Genomic DNA, 12,812 nt, shown 5'->3' on the forward strand with positions numbered 1-12,812 from the left:
TACTTTTTAACTATTTATTTTTAAACACATTAAATAATTAATTTTTATTTTATTTTTTTAACTTTTAGTTATAAAGGTTACTTTCTAAAACCGTGTTACTTTCTTTTTTGGATAAATTTATTTGCTTTTAACATAAGCTTATAACTTCATTAATAAAATATTATTCATATTAAACTTTTTTAGTAGACTGCAAACTGAGATTCGTGAGCGCTTGTTATACTTCGAGTGGCGTCCCTTCATAGTCCGAGCTTACTGGAATCGAATATCGGCCGTCAAATTTAATAGACATGATAATAAGTGACAAACACGCAAGCATTGCCGGCTTTGTAACTTTCTGCACGCTCGTTCGTTCTCATTGGATAACTCGCAATCAATGATTCCCTGGAAGTCTGGAACCACTGATTTCTTGTTACTTCCAAATTCAAACAATGATCAATATGTTTTTAGGATATTTCTCCTTGCACAGACCCTGTGCACAGGGTGTGTCCACCCCCATGTCTCACACCCTGTGCACAGTGTCCTGTGCAAATAGCACAGCCCATGTTTTTATATATGATGCTGGGTCGCACTAGGCGTACAAGGTGAGTAATACAGGTGTCTTACAGGGAATAAAAAAATCAGGAAAATATATCTTGCACTCTCTCTTTCTTTCGTCCTTCTCCCCAAGACCCAACAATCCCCAATTTCAAAACCTAACTCTCCAAAATCCTCTCTTCACTTGAGAACCCCAATCGCCCCAACCGAACACCGGTATGTTGAGCTCCAGCTCCGGCAGCCCTCGGACAACTGTCGTCATGAGGTTGTGTTTCCTCAAATGAGTGCGTCTCCGAGTGCATCTTTGAAGCGATGTTGCAAATCGTTGATTAAGCCACGTTTGCCACCATCGTAGTTCATAAAGGTAGAGGTAAATCCGGACTCCTTCGTCACAGCCTGTAGGCATTTGCAATCCCCAAACACTTACCCATTCCTTGAAAAGCATCGAACAGGCCGACACTTCCCTCAAATTCCTCTGTCGCTAAATGAGCTTGGTGACCCAAACAATACAACCACGATCATCTAATCCCAGTCAGGTAGTAGTTTAACTCCATGTTCATGTTCTGATTTCCGTGGTTCTTCTGGAAAATGAAATATGTCGTTGTGCGGCCCTGCATCTACTTGTTTATGACACTGCGATCCGGTTGGCCCAAATCCTATTTCACAGTAGTTTATGCTTGGTAATTTATACGTTATTTATGTAATTAACATTCCCCATTTCACAGTAGTTAGTTTGTGAACATGAAAACCGATTGATTGTATGTGGTTGATTTGCATACTAGAATGGCAGGGAAAAATTCAGGTGTATGCCATAGTTGCAGGGGACACTTCTTTGTTGAATGTCCGATCAAAGTGCGATGTCCGTTGTGTAAGCATGGATATCAGAAATGCTTTGAAGTGGAGAAGGAGACTTGTAATAAAGGTAAATTATTCAAGTGTTGCAGTGAAAAATGTGGATTTTGGGATTAGTATGAAGAAGGTCAAGCACGAGGTGAATATAGTAGCATTAGTGCTACCTCAACTAACCTTACGGTGATGGAAGCAGTTGAAGATATGACCCCGCACGTTCCAATCTCTAGTGAGGCTAAATGATGAGGAAGAGCTCCATATTTCGGTGAATGTGACAATCCGTAAGGAAAAATCTGGTGTGACTGGGAATGCAAAAGGGAAAGGGCCTGCTTGATTGGTGTTGAGTTTTGTTTGTCTACTACGAAGAAACACTAGTTTGGAACTTTATATTTGCTATGTGATAGTAGCTCACAACTATGTATCATGTTTTGCGGTTTGTAACATTTGTGAAGTAATGAACTTGAATGTTAAGTTCTTCAATGAGTTGAAGTTGCACAAGTAGTTCTTTGTTTTAAACCAACACTCCTGGTTTTGCTGAGTATTCTCTTCCATTCAAAGCAGAAATTGGTAATTGGTTTTGGTATTTGTTAACCGCTGTCTTGAGGTTAAAATAAAGCAGTGTTCTGCCTCTCTTTCACATGTACGATGGAGGTTAAAACCACATTGATAATGCTAGAATGTAAACTTGCCAAGTGATGACCTGATCACAAGTCAGATTTTTTTACATTTTGGCATTGCTAGAATGTCTACAGATTTTTTACATTTTGTACAAATTTCTAGGACTGATGTTCTATAATCAAACAACTTTACTTTACTTACGGCCAATATCACGATTACTTTACTTACAGCCAACAGAAAAGATGAGCAAATATATATGTATGTATGATTATATTTTAATAGACAATGCTAAAAATAACATCATGTTTCAAGTTTTTGTAGATAAACTAAGAGTACAATTCAATGCTACAAAAATCATCAGTTCGAACTATTTCTGATGTCAATACCTTTAGATTTTACAAAATTGCACTACCAAGCTTAGCAACATTTCCCTGTTTACCACAAAAGTCTTCCAAAAACAGAACAAAGAAAAAACAGTCTAAGATTTACTAGCAACACTCTTCTTGAAATTGTACTCAAGTTACAAATCCAACTTTCCATCAGGTATCTGCTTCAGGCAACAAGTGTGCTCGCAGTGGTAGATCAACTGCAAAGGGTAAACAACTAAATGAGTGCTTGCAGGAAAAATAAAAACACAGAACCGTTAATTGTATTCTGAATGAAAAGGACAACTGTGTGCATTCTATGAAAATGGCTAAAACTCAAAAGCAACCTAGGGAAAAAAATGTTTAGGTGATCAATGAACATCAAAATGGCGCAGAGTCTCAGTTCATTTTAAATAACTAGATCAAAATAAAAGCATCAAGAAACACAATTAAATTAGTGAGTCCAAAACACAGTATGCTAAACTGAAAAATTGGAAATGTTATTGCTTGTTCGTCTTTATGCTCTTCTTTAAATTCCAATGGCCAGATGATATATAGCTCCGAGTGGAAGAAATGTTACTGCTTGGAAAGTGCTGGAGACAAATTTGACTAGCTTCAACAACGAACTGGGCAAGCAGTTTTAAACAAAAATGGCATCCACAAACTTCATGCTTTCATGGCGAAGAAAGGGCAAGCCGGATTGAACAAAAAATGGGATCCACTAAAAAATGGCCTGTCACAAATTGGCAAACTTTTCTATATTTCTTGTGAAATTAACAAATTTCTTTATGGCAATTCAAAGGTCGAAACTTAACCTTTTCACGAGCCCCTGCCACCATCTTCTGGTAAAGTTGGTTAGTAGTACGGCATTCCATTATCTTCCATATATAACGAACATTAATACAACACAACGAAACAAAAAAAGATAACGAATTGTAATGATTTCGACAATTATTTACCTCATGAATTAGTGCTACTATCATGCGGCAATGGAGACATAAAGTTGGAAGGCGGGTATTGTTGGATGAACATACGATTTTCGGCATCACCCTACATATAATCATAACACAAATATAACATAAACATCCATCATAACGGAGAATTGAAAATACTAACTAACAACATTTGTGAATATGAGAATGTGGGCGGTGCGGAATAGCTAAGTTGTGATGGTTCTTCAACTTGGGGTGGTACCACCGGCATGTTAGTATGCGTCACCCTCAATGCATTTCCCTTGGTTGAAGTCGAACTTCCCTACATTTATATCAAACATACATGAGAATTTGAAATTGGACTCCATTTCAATGGCAAGGTTGACAAACAAAAGTACCTTTGTTTTGTTCGACCTCGACTCCAATGGGCCTTTCACACGAAGCTTTTTTGGTGCACCTTTTCTCTTTACCAATATAGGATCCCTTGCACTATCACAATCAATGGGCTGAGAATCCGTGCACTGAGAGGATAAGTTAAAAGCAGTCAACGACCCAACATTACTTTCGCTACTCAACTTGCTAAGCGCCAGCTCTTTATATTGACATTTTATCCAGTCCATTATTGCACGTGACCGCCCTTCATCACCTGCAGTGAGATCTGCCACCTGCGAAAAAGCTTGACACATTTCGTCGTATCTCAACTATGCCGGAGTACTAACCAAGCCATCGTAGTTTACTGCCACTCTTGTGTGTGGTCTACTAACATCTCTCCTCCACCTTCGTAGTTTATACCTCTCGGGTATTGATCTCACGTCATTACGGATTAAGACTGCGATTGCATGCCTGCATAATATCTCTCGAAACTCAAACAAATGGCAGTTGCAAACTATTTCACAACTATCCCTCCGAAAAGAGACGAAGAACTTTTTTTTCTTCCTTTGGTGGTCATACAACACGTCCTCCAGAACTTCGTACCTTATCCCTGAGCTCCCCTCCGAAGCCACTATGAGATCGCAATATACCTTCCCTGTGAACTCATCTTGCACTTCTCAAAACTTCGAAATTGTGTACACCAACTGAAATTGTTTTTCCATTTCATAATTTGTTGCACATGGTACCATTTGTGAGTATGACTTGAAATCTGCATAGTACTCCTTCTCAACCTTGCTTCTCAGTGCTCGTTCATATTGTTCACCAAACTGCTTAAGCGAGGTCTTCGAATGTATATATCCATTGAAGAAGGCATTCATACTCTCACTTCGCTGAGTCGTGGACATACTAGCCCAGAAAGTGGTTTTCAAAAAACATGGAACCCAACGACTTCTGTTATTATAAAGTCCAGCCAACCAATCATTTTCATGCAACTCATATAAGTCAACCATCAACGCCCAACCTTCTTCAAATTCTTCATCAGTCTGCGAATCATACACCAATCTATGTGTAGCCGAAAATATGTTTCCCTTATCAACATGATACCCGAACTTCTCCGACAATTTCTTCAAAATGTGCGATAAACACCATCTATGCTTGGTGGTCGGAAAAACAATTTTAATTGCGTTTTGCATAGCCCTGTCTTGGTTTGTAATAATTCCATGGGGGGTTTGACCCTGCATGCACTCAAGTCATGTACTGAATAGCCAAACAAATGTATTTGTTTCCTCGTTTGATAACAGACCACAACCCAGCGTGTTGATTGACCGTGATGGTTAACTCCAACAAAAGGAGCGAAAGGCATGTCATATTTATTGGTAAGGTAGGTGGTGTCAAAGGTGACAACATCACCGAAGTCCTTGCATGCCTGCCTGCATCTATTATCAGCCCAAAATACGTTCTTCAATCGCGACTCATCATCTAAATCGATACTGAAGTAAAATCCAGGACATCGTGCTTGCATTCTCGAAAAGTAAGATTGTATTGCGGCTGCATCACCCTCTTCGAGTCGTAATCGTCTCACTTGCTCAATATAATTTCGGCAATCCTTTTCCACACAAGGCAAATTCTCATATCCACCAGCTTCAATGATTGTGCAATTGAAACTTTTATGCAGCGGAATCCCGGCCATGTCATTAACTTCAAGCTTTCTTTTTACATGTGCTGGCAATTTTCGATTGCAACGGTAAAACCTGGACTTTGAAGGGCTTGTTGTATGATTGTGCTCCAGGTGGACTGTGTTGATCTTCCAAGTTCCATTATCATCCGAAGAAGCAGAGATTATAGCTTTACAATCCGTCTGCATTGTTGGTTGAGGTTTCAATGAACCAACAACATTAGTGCTTCTTCAACCTTCACGACTACATGTAAAGGTCACATATCTTAGAACTCCATCCTCCCCTCTTTTCGAATTCCTTTTCCGAACTGGAAAGCCTACGTCGTATGCATATCTTTTATAGAACTCAAACATTGCTTTTTCATCTGTGAATTGCATACCCACCTCAGGCACAATCGAACCCTCATCTCCTAACCTTTCTTCTTCCATTACATTAGTATTTCCAACAACATTCTTATTTTCAGAGTCAGCAACAAAATTACTATGCACGTCTTCCATAACAGACCACCTGCAATAAAATAATTGGTAACGTTATTTTAGATAAATCAATTACACTACCATAGACACATCAAAAATAAATTCATGTTTCTATATATATATTAACACACTACACAAAGATGCAAAACAATGACAACATTTAATCATATTACCCATACTACACGATAACATTGATAATACCTTCATGTGAAAATGGGCAAATAACAAACACAACGATTCAGATTAGTGCAGCCAAAGAGACAGGTTGGGCCATGGACATTTCAGCATAATGAAAGCAATTCAATTGGTTATTATTCTTCACGTTACACTTGGTTTGTAAGTTGAAAAAAATTAATCACTTAGACTTAGCAATCTCATTTTGTGATTAGTTTCTTCGTCTACCTTGTAGCTTTAGGATTTATAATATTCAAGATGTTTTTTCTGTGATCCATGAGTATAGAAAATGGGCAAAGAAGCCATGAGTATTTGTAATAAAGAATGAGCTTACTGCACTAACCAACTAGTCGCGTCTTCAACCTTTCGGCAACGTTCGCATTTGAACGATTGATGCTGCAGGTGGAGAAGATGGCTGGTCGGGCGACGACAGGTGGAGAAGATGGCTGCTCGATTGAAGCTGGAAGTGGAGAAGATGGCTGGTCGAGCAGGCGGGCCGGATTTCAAGCTTGGATGAAAGAAAGGGGATACTGAACTGGACGAACAAGGGGTACCGAGCTTGCTATTTTGGGGGGAACTAAGGCGGAGTGCAACTCATCCCCTGAACTGAGCTTGCCGAATTTCACGCTTGGACGAACAAGGGTACTGAGCTTGCTATTTTGGGGGGAACTAAGGTTTCCGTCCACTTTGGCTGATTTGTTTATTGTCCACACGTGTGAGTCAATTTTTAAAAAATTACCTGTAAACGCCCTGGCAAAGAATTCTGTACGCTAGGCTTTTTCCTATGATGTTTTTCCAAATTTCTACCCTCTCCCCTTCATGGAAAATGTAATAAGTATTTCTATTAAAATATATCAGTTGATAAAGATAACTTTTATCAACTTTTTAACACGGAATTATCCAATTTTCTTAAAAATTGATAAAATTTTATAAAGGAACTTTTTCAAACAAAACCTTAATAATCATAATTTTCACAATGTCCAATGCCCCGTTGTGAAAGGAACAAGCAATGAAAGTTACAAAATATATTACATAATAATTTTTTTTCAATAAAATATATAAATTATTTTACAACACCCACAAACCTTGCAAAAGGTTGCATTACATATTAGTTAACCAACATCAACTTTCATTTAGCTCATGTTTGATTCTCATTCTTTTAAAAATTCATTTTTTCAAAACTCATTTTTAACCACACATTTTTCAATAAAATAATATTACACATAAATCCAATTCTTTTTTAAAATTTTTAACTATACATTCTCCATCAATCTGCTATTCAAAATGCATTACTTTCCCCAAAATGGGGGGGTCAAACAAGGGCTCACTGATTGTTGTGATAAACTTCTTTTCACAAAATGCAATTTAATGGATGTTGTTTATATGTTGCAAAAAACTATTTTTCTTGTAGTGTCCTAAACTGCTTTCTCGTTTTACAATACAATTATATGTAAGTATGGAAATGATTCCCAACTTTTAAAAGATTTTGACTTCTAAATCTATTTAACCTTATGAGATTGGTACTCAGTGGTGAAAATTGACAATGTAGACATTAAAATTCAATTTCTTATGATAAATATGTTTGTGAGTTGAAACCTCATGTTATGTTACAAGGTTGGGAGCCTTTTTCACACTATCTAAATAGTTGAGTAGTTGTTTCCACATTTCCTGAAAAGGTAGGGGCTCCGACGTAATTTTGTCTGTAGATAATCATAACTTCGCAATAAGTAGACTTCCCGCGTCATCGCCAAGCAGTATACCAAAATTTCTTCTCTCTCCGTTTGTAAGTTTGTGTTCGTCTTTCTACGCCGGCTTCACGTCCGACTTTTTTCCGGCGACCTGTTCATTTCGGCGTTACTTAGCTATTGTAGTAAGTTAGGTTGCAAATATTGTTGATTAATATATTTAAATAATAAATAATTAATTACATTATTGTGTTTTGTCTGTGAACATAGTGTGGCTGCATGTGTATCTCGATGTGATGATTGAAAATGAATTTCAGACCCTAGTTTGCTATAATTTACTTTCTGCCGTAATGCAATTTTCCGTCGTCAAATACTATAACAAATTTTCACTTTATATGGCTTCGTTTAAATACTCCGTTCTACTCTTTTACTTTGCTTCATTTTTGAAAAATATGATTTGGGTGGGTTTGTTAGAGAGATGATTTTCAATTTTGATTGTGTACTTTTCTTTGGTTTATAAAGATTTTTATGAATTTTGCAGGTGGCCAGGAAATAGTCATGGAGATTGAAAACGCAGGAGGCGGCTCGGAAATCACGAAGAGGAAGAGAGGATGTTCATTTGCGAAGGACGATTTTCTCCCTGAGGAGTCATTTCGGAGCTGGGGTAATTACGTAAATGCGGTGAAACATATGCCTGAACGACTGGTGGATCGGGTACTTTGCCGGTCGAAGGATGTGGCTGAGCTGCAGGTGAAGAAACGGAGCGAGCACCAGATGAAGAAGACACTATCATGGTGGGACTTGATATGGTTCGGTGTGGGAGCTGTCGTTGGGGCCGGAATCTTTGTGTTCTCAGGGCAGGAGGCACGTGAAGGAGCTGGCCCTGCCATCGTCCTCTCCTACGCCATCTCCGGCCTCTCTGCCTTGCTCTCCGTCTTCTGCTACACGGAGTTTGCAGTTGAAATCCCAGTGGCAGGTACTCGTACAATACGTGCATGTTTGCTACACATAATTCGTGAACTATTTTCGCTTAAGAATAATGATATTAAAACATCAATTTATGTGACGCTATCATAAAATAAGATGTACAATTAAATGAATCAACTTAATTCTACATTTTATGGAGTCTATTACATAGCGCCACCTAAACTGGTATTGTAGCATCAATAATGTTATATAACATTATTCTTCGTTTACACGACAAACAAATCTAATGAAATTCGAATCATTTTGAAGGAAGCTTACATATAATTTTGTGAATATATATACGAAAAGTACCAGTGTTTAACTTATGTTAAATATTGATGACATGACACATCATTTAATTGGTGAATAACTTAATGGTAGGTCCCATAAATTTAGTGATTCACTAATTAAATGACATGTCATGTCATCGGTGCTTAACATAAACTAAGTAACGGTGCTTAGAAGATCATTTTCGTATACACCTAAGGAATCTATTCAAAGGTCTCTTCTTTCTTTGTTAAGTTAAATAATATTAGTTTGAATCCATTTTTTAAAACTCATTTTATATTAGACTTATTTTGAACAATACATTTCATGAAATTCACAATTTTTATCAACTTTTCAACCACATAGAATATGGGTATATTGACTAATGTTTATCAAAATTTTATGAACTTTCAACTTTCATCTAAATCTTCTAAAAATCTGATTTTTAGCATAACAAAATAGAGGTAAGAGTACTAACCAATGTTTTACGATTAAAAAACATGGACCTCATTAAAATTATAACTCAACTCTTTCTCTCTTCTTATAATTTACACATTTTTCAACAAAATAATATTACACGTAATCTTAAAATTTTTTTTTTCTTTTTTTACTACACATTCTTAAAAAAACACTATTTCATCTATTAAAATTTCAAATAATGAGACCCAATAGAGGCAGAGTAAGGATCAAGTCCATAAGTCAAAATTTAATTATTTAGATTTTAAACAAGATCAGTTTTTTGTTTGGTTGAACTAGTTTTCCTTTGACTTAAGTTTCATCTTATTTTTTATATTATATTCTAAAATTAAATTTTTGGATGGATTTTAGGACCCATTTTTCTAACCTCCAAGAAATAGGCGTAGTAGTGTACCATTTAAATGCATATATAGTCCTTGTTTGAGTCTCATTATTTAATAAAAATAAATAGTAATTTTTTGAAAAATATGTTATTGAAAGATAGAAAAAAAGTTCTTTCAAAAAAAAAAAGGTTAAAAAGGTTTTAAGCTTACGTATAAAATTAGTTTATTAAAAGAATAAGTGGTTTGAAAATGAATTTAAAAAGAAAAAAACATTATTGAAAAATGAGATTCAGACAAGAGCATAGCGTGTTATCAAAATGTGTAGCGTTATAATTTGAAATCCACTCCCTCACGTATTCAATACAACAAAATTTATATTGACGATTGCTAAAATTGCATAGCAGAAAAGTATTGACGATTGCTAAAATTGCATAGCAGAAAACTAATTGACTTAATTTCCTCTATATAAAATTATCTTTTGGTATAAGCAAGAACGATTAGTCAAATATATACAAATGGCTTTTGGTAAAGTAAGGACGTCTTGTCACATGATTATCCCAATATACAAGGAACTAAAATTTGTTCTTACTCAATTGGTTTTTTCGTGATTTGAGTCCAAAGATTCCCACTAACTTGCCATGAAAATTTCCATGAAGGGCCACATCGAACTAAAATTTGTTCTTATTCAATTGGTTTTATCCTGCTTTGAGTCCAAAGAATCCCACTAATCAATGAGTAATGATAAACAGACAGGGAGAAAGATAGGAATAAAAAAATAGGTTGATATGTCAGGACGTTGTTAGCATTTTTTTTTTTAAATTTTCAAATTCTCCAATCATGCATCGACACGCGTGTAGCCTGTTTTTAACCCTGTATTTCAGCTTGTTTCTGTAGCATTTCTCCTAATTAATTTGCAAAATTTTCCATGAAGGGTCACATCTTGTATTGACATATGTTGAATTTTGTAAGTGACCTTTTTAATAGAGGCAGGCAAGATACATTGACTTGTTGACAGGTCAATATTCTCTTTTTCATATTGGATTGGAATTAAGATTTATTGGTTTCATTGATCCTGAAAAAAAGGTTACTGAAGAGAATATTCATAAGTGACCTTTTCTTACTGTGAAAGTGATTTTAAAATTTATATTTGATAAGGATAAAGTAATATAAAATAAATTTGACTTGCTTTTAATCACAATTAAGTTTGCATTTTTGTTGTGTATACCGTTTGTCCTCACATTAAATTAAATTTTATTTTTCATTCTTTTATTTTGAACTATATAATCTTCCATAAAATAATATTACACATAAATCGAAAACGTTTTCTTCTTTTTCATCGTCCATTCTCCAAATAATAATAATAATAATAATAATAATAATAATAATAATAATACTATTTCAGCTATTAAAATTTGAAATAATAGGGGCCAAACGGGGGCTAAAATTGTCTCGGTATTGACTTTACAGGTGGTTCATTTGCCTATTTGCGGGTGGAGCTAGGCGACTTCATGGCCTTCATTGCTGCTGGAAACATCCTTCTTGAGTATGTTATTGGTGGTGCTGCAGTGGCACGTTCATGGACTTCCAATTTTGCCGCTCTCTGCAACAAGGATGCTGCAGATTTTCGAATCCCAGCCCATGGTCTAGCCGATGGCTACAACGAACTTGACCCCATAGCTGTTGGTATCCTGTTAATCATTTGCATTGTTGCAGTTCTAAGCACAAAGGGTTCGTCTCGTCTCAACTACATTGCCTCAGTAGTCCTCATTGTCGTGATTGTCTTCATCATCGTCTGTGGCCTGATCAAAGCTGACACCAAGAATTACTCGAACTTTACCCCATTTGGGGCACGAGGTATCTTTAAATCTTCAGCAGTGTTGTTTTTCGCCTACGTTGGTTTTGATGCTGTTTCGACAATGGCTGAGGAAACTAAGAATCCAGCCAAAGATATCCCCATTGGCCTTGTGGGCTCTATGGTGATCACCACAGCCCTATATTGTGTGTTGGCAGTAACTCTATGCCTAATGCAGCCATTTGAATCAATTGATACTCATGCTCCATATCCAAAGGCATTTGAAGCCGTAGGGTGGGGATGGGCTCAGTACGTTGTAGCTGCCGGAGCATTGAAGGCCATGACATCAGTGTTGCTAGTCGGGGCTGTGGGCCAAGCTCGGTACCTAACCCATATAGCTCGAACTCATATGTTGCCTCCATGGTTAGCCAAAGGTTCATCCAAAGACAGGAACGCCAGTAAATGCAACAATAGTCATGCTTGCTGCTACTGCAGTCATTGCCTTTTTCACGGAACTTAAAATTCTATCCAGTCTCGTCTCAATCTCTACTCTGTTCATCTTCATGCTAGTGGCTGTTGCCCTTCTTGTTCGTCGCTATTATGTTAGTGATCAAACCAGCCTAGAAAATCGGAACAAACTTATTGTATTCCTTTTGCTTATTATTGGATCCTCAATTGCCACTGCTACTTATTGGGGTGCTAGTAAAAATGGTTGGATTGCATACTGCATAACTGTGCCTATATGGCTATTGGCCACAACTGGGCTTTGGCTTTTCGTCCCCCGTGCTCGGGATCCTAAACTCTGGGGTGTTCCATTGGTACCTTGGTTACCATCAGCATCGATTGCCATTAACATTTTTCTTCTTGGGTCAATAGACAGAGATTCATTTATAAGATTCTCCATCTGGACTGCTTCCCTCTTGGTGTACTATTTCTTAATCGGACTGCATGCATCATATGATACAGCAAAGGAATTCGAAGGGAAAGCAATTCAAGATGGCACATGGACGAAGACTGAAGAGGGAAATGTGCCATCAGCTACAAAATCTGGCGTTGACGCTGAAGACGGTAGAATTGATCCTGTATCACGTACTGTCTAGAATAATTTCATATTATTGGAATGAAAAGTTTGCAGCTTTTATTTATGTATATTTTTACTTGCATTTGTATTTCCCACCCGCTTAACAAGATGATGATGTAAAAACTAGTTTTATACTTGTTGTGTACAAAGCACCATTTCAATAGTATGGTCATGTGTGATTGTATGTAAAGAGATATCAATAAAACTATTTCAATTTCAGGTTTA

At 36.8% G+C, this 12,812-nt stretch overlaps 1 pseudogene; it reads left to right on the top strand.

Moving 5' to 3' along the window:
• Window positions 1-7,756: 7,756 nt before the first annotated feature.
• LOC111396958 lies at window positions 7,757-12,812 on the top strand (annotated as a pseudogene).

Source organism: Olea europaea, chromosome 7 (genome assembly GCF_002742605.1).
Source record: "Olea europaea var. sylvestris chromosome 7, O_europaea_v1, whole genome shotgun sequence".
In the NCBI taxonomy this organism is placed as follows: Eukaryota; Viridiplantae; Streptophyta; class Magnoliopsida; order Lamiales; family Oleaceae; genus Olea; species Olea europaea.